This window comes from Palaemon carinicauda, chromosome 21, assembly GCF_036898095.1.
Source record: "Palaemon carinicauda isolate YSFRI2023 chromosome 21, ASM3689809v2, whole genome shotgun sequence".
Taxonomy (NCBI): domain Eukaryota; kingdom Metazoa; phylum Arthropoda; class Malacostraca; order Decapoda; family Palaemonidae; genus Palaemon; species Palaemon carinicauda.
In genome coordinates, this window is record NC_090745.1 from 55,211,561 (window position 1) to 55,216,560 (window position 5,000).

The 5,000-nt window shown below is 37.7% G+C and overlaps 1 long non-coding RNA gene across 1 annotated transcript in view; it reads left to right on the forward strand.

The window, feature by feature from the left end:
• LOC137615281 (uncharacterized) overlaps nucleotides 1–4,251 on the forward strand; it is a 35,084-nt gene extending 30,833 nt beyond the window's left edge. The window contains exon 3 of the long non-coding RNA XR_011039203.1: nucleotides 4,100–4,251. This is a non-coding gene — a long non-coding RNA (uncharacterized lncRNA). The remainder of the gene's footprint in view (nucleotides 1–4,099) is intronic.
• Nucleotides 4,252–5,000: the final 749 nt, after the last annotated feature.

Sequence of the window (5,000 nt, forward strand, 5' to 3'; positions counted from 1 at the left end):
CACATTGACTAGACTCTTTAAACCGAGAATCCTTAATAGATTTGACTTTAACTAGACATTAGCATCTTATCTAGAACTTAAACTGTCAAGTGTTCCAAGAATCTTTACAACTTGCTATCAACTTGTGGTAGTTAATGTTCGTATCTTGCACTTAAGGCAACAAGCCAGCCTGAATCTTGAAATGAATCTTGCTTGAATCTTATATTGAATCATCACTGAACATAGTGATAATACAGCTTCACATGTACTTAATACCTTTTGTATTCAATTTGTGTATTGTATATTTAACCTGTAACCAACACTCAATCCTTCAGAGGAATTTTCTTGCTGTTACAATGAGTGAATTTGATGTCCATGCATTTTGCTCTAAGCCAGATTTTACATACTTGAGTAAATTCACTTTAAGTAAAGATGAATGGAAGTTTATTCTTATGTACTTTAAGATTTCGTTCACATCTTCCATGACCTTACGAGACCTTATGACTACAGCTATAGATGGTTTGGTAGAACAGGGATTAATTTTGCCAGAATCTGTGACATTGTTAGATGATAAAGACCAGGAGCATGATAGACTCTCATTATTTAGTACCGAAGAATTTATTGATAAAATTCATGATCAGAAATTGTCACTAGGGACTGATACACCTTCCGTGCAAAAGAGTATTGCTGATGTAGAAATACAGAAATTACAGATAGAGAGAGAGTTGAAGTTAGCACAAATACAATTCGAAGCAAGAAAGCTAGAAATAGAAAGAGAAGTTAAGTTAGCAGAACTAGAGGCTCAGACTTATGACCGTTTAATTATCCAAGGTACTCATAATAAGAAGTTTAACATTGCCCAACAAGCACAGCTAGTTCCTCAATTTAATGAAGATGACCCTGAAAGTTATTTTAGGAATTTTGAGAAGATAGCAATTCAATTAGAATGGCCCAGAACCTCTTGGACATGGCTAGTTAGCACAGACTTTAAAGGTAAAGCCTCGATCGTATATTCTACTCTATCATTAGAAGACTGCCAAGACTATGATTTTGTTAAGACTTCTATCCTAAATGCTTACACTATTACACCTGAGGGCTATAGACAAAATTTCCGTAATTTAATTAAAACTCCATCTCAGACTTATGTTGAATTTGCTACAGAGAAGTTACGATATTTTCATAAATGGCTGTTCTCGAGTAATGTCACCACTTTTGATCAGTTAGTTAACTTATTAGTTTATGAAGAGTTTAAAAGGAAAATCCCTCTGAATGTTAAGCTTCACCTAGAAGATAGAGGTGAAACCCAATTGAAAGAGGCAGCAAATTGTGCTGATGTATATTCCTTGGTACACAAAGGTAATCCTAAGTCTGATAAAAGGACAGTTCCTGTAAAACCTGCCTCATCTGTAGGTTCAGAGACTCAGGATGGGAATAGTAGTAGTGATAAATACCAAACTAAAATGATATGCAGTTTTTGTAAGAAATCTGGTCATCACATTACTGAATGCTGGAGTCCCCACTGTAAACACTCTAAATATTATGACCCTAATAAAGCTTCCAAAACTTCAGTAAAATCTCAGCTCCCATTTAACAAGCCCACATCTAACGTAGCTGCTCACCCTCCTTGCATAGATGTTTTTGAAGATTTCAAAATGACAGGCACAGTAACTCTAAATAATGTAGAATATCCTGTCAACATTCTAAGAGACACCGGTTCTGCTCAAAGTATAATGCTTAATACAGTAATCCCTAACTTAGAGAAATTCTATCTAAATGAAAAGGTAGTAATTTGTGATCTCTCTTCAATTTCCACCATTCCCCTCACGGAATTGTATCTTAAGTCTCCACTTGTATCCGGAAAAATAAAAGTAGGAATAACACAAAATTTACCGGTCCCTGGAATTAACTTTACTAGGAAATGATATTGCTGGGAAACTTACTGTTCCATGTCCAGTTGTAGTAGATCATCCTTTGGAAAATAACCCTACTCTAAATATTGAATCCTCTCAGCCTGATCTTTTCCCTGTTTGTGTAACCACTAGGTCAAAGTCTCGTCAGACTAGAATTAAATCTGTGCCTTTACCTAACATTAAAGAAATAAAGATGTCAAAGGATTCCTTAATTGCAGCACAGAAGTCCGACCCTACTTTGACCCAATGTTGGTTAGAGGTAGCTTCCCACATTACAAAAGTTAAAGAAAAGCCAGGATTTTACCTGCATGAAGGCATTCTCATGAGATTATTTAGACCTAGCCACTTACCTCAAGAACAAGATTGGGCCGATGAATTTCAGATAGTAATTCCATCCTCTTTGAGAAGTGAAATTGTTTCTTTGGCTCATGATGGTCTCAATGGACATTTAGGTATAAAGAAAACTTATCAAAAGCTCCAAATACATTACTTTTGGCCAGGAATGAAGAAAAGTGTTACAGAATATATAAAATCTTGTCACATTTGCCAAGTTATAGGTAAACCCAATCAATCGATTCCTCCTGCTCCGCTCATTCCTATCCCTGTATTAGAGGAACCCTTTGAGAAAATAATAATAGATTGTGTTGGTCCACTTCCTTCCACTCGCAAAGGGAATAAATACATCCTTACTATCTTGTGTACATCAACCAGATTTCCTATAGCTATACCTCTCAAGAACATTTCTGCTAAGAATATAGCTACTAACTTAATACACACCTTCTCAAATTTTGGTATTCCCAAGGTTTTGCAATCTGACCAATGAACTAATTTCACTTCGGATATTTTCAGAGAGGTACTAAAAGAATTAAGTGTGCTTACTGTAAACTCTTCTGTATACCACCCTGAGTCTCAAGGAGCTTTAGAGAGATTCCACCAAACCCTTAAATCCATGCTGAAACGTTACTGTTTAGAAAGTTCAAACGATTGGGATGAAGGTCTTGACTTTTTATTATTTGCAGTTAGAGAATGTAAGCAAGAATCTTTGGGATTTTCTCCTTTTGAGTTGCTGTTTGGTAGAGAGATCAGGGGTCCCTTAAAAATTGTAAAAGATCATTTGCTAGCCAGTGACTTTGATTCAGAATCCTCAAAGGTTAATGTGCAGACATATATGAACAACTTGAAAGAGAGGTTATCTAAAGTAAGAAAATTAGCTAAAGAATACTTAAAGGAGAGTCAAGCATCTATGAAAGCTCACTTTGATAAATCCGCTAAAGTCAGACAGTTTCAGCCTGGAGATGAGGTGTTAGTTTTAATGCCTATACCAGGATCTCCTTTTTCACCTAAATATCAAGGTCCTTATACCGTAATTGATAATTTAAAGTCAAATAACTATTTAATCTCTACTCCAGATAAAAGGAAAAAGACCCAGAAATATCACATAAATTTATTAAAAGAATATTTAAAGAGAACATTGGATGAGGCTGGTTCAAAAATTAATCTATGTATAACAAATTCTGACAAACCAATTGAAGCGTCGGATGAATATATACCGAACCCTATTACGACCAACAGTAATATTATAGAAGACCTGGAAGGGTCTCTAACACATTTATCAGAGTCTCAGCTTAGGGACTTGGCCAACCTATTCAAACAATTTCCTAATGTGTTGAGTGATGCCGTAGGGAAATGTAATTTGATAGAACATAACATCCGTCTAAAATTTGGTTCTCTCCCTGTCAAACAGCCACCGTATCGTCTGAGTCCAGAAAGGAGGAAAGTCATGCGAGATGAAGTAAACTTTCTGCTCGAACATGGCCTAGCAGAACACAGCTGTAGTCCATGGGCTTCGCCTTGTCTACTCGCCCCAAAACCTGGAGGACGTTTCAGACTTTGCACAGACTACAGGAAACTTAATGATTTAACTATCCCTGACTCTTACCCATTGCCTCTAATTGATACTATAATAGATTCTGTTGGCCAAGCTAAGTTTGTATCTAAAATAGATTTACAAAAAGGTTACTATCAAATTCCCCTCACTGAAAACTCTAGGGAAATATCAGCTTTTATAACCCCTGATAGTCTATTTCAATATACCCGTATGCCTTTTGGTCTTAATTCTGACCCAGCAACCTTTCAAAGGCTTATGAACTTCATTACTAGGGATTTAGAAGGGACTTATGTGTACTTAAACGATATTTTGATAATTTCAGAAACTTGGAACAATCACCTGCAACGTCTATCAAATCTACTGCAACGCCTGGATGAAAGTGGTCTCACCATAAACTTGCTCAAATCTTCCTTCGGCCAGGGTACGGTGACTTACCTCGGACATGTGGTGGGTCAAGGTCAAACTCGGCCTAAGGAAGCGAATCCTTCGGCCAGGGTACGGTGACTTACCTCGGACATGTGGTGGGTCAAGGTCAAACTCGGCCTAAGGAAGCGAATATAGAAGCCATTCTCAATTTCCCTCGTCCAACGATTAGAAGGGAAATACAGCGCTTCCTGGGTATGTGTGGCTTTTATTGCCGTTTCTGCCCTAACTTCTCTGCAGTAGCTGCCCCACTTACGACCCTCACTAGCTCAAACGTACTGTTCAAGTGGACAGATGGGTGTGAGAAAGCCTTCCATCAGCTAAAGGCATTTCTCTCCGGTAACCCAGTTCTCTGTACACCTAGTATGGATAAACCTTTCCTGCTCTACATAGATGCCAGCGATCAAGGAGTGGGTGCAGTCCTTATGCAACGTGATGTCAACTTTGATACCCTCCATCCTGTGTGCTACTATTCAGCTAAGTTGAAAAAACATCAGAAATCATATAGTGTGATAGAAAAGGAATGTCTCGCATTGATCCTTGCCCTGCAAAAGTTTGCCTGTAATATTCAAGATCAAAGGTATCCTCTTGAAATATATACGGATCACAACCCGCTTCGGTTCCTTCAGAAGATGAAAAATCATAACCAAAGATTAATGAGATGGTCTTTAATGCTTCAGCCTTACCAACTTATCATTAACCACGTGAAAGGAACAGAGAACGTCATCGCAGACACTTTATCAAGAGGACCCTCGACAAATAGGGGATCTTAACCTCTTCCACCTTACAGATGTACGAGG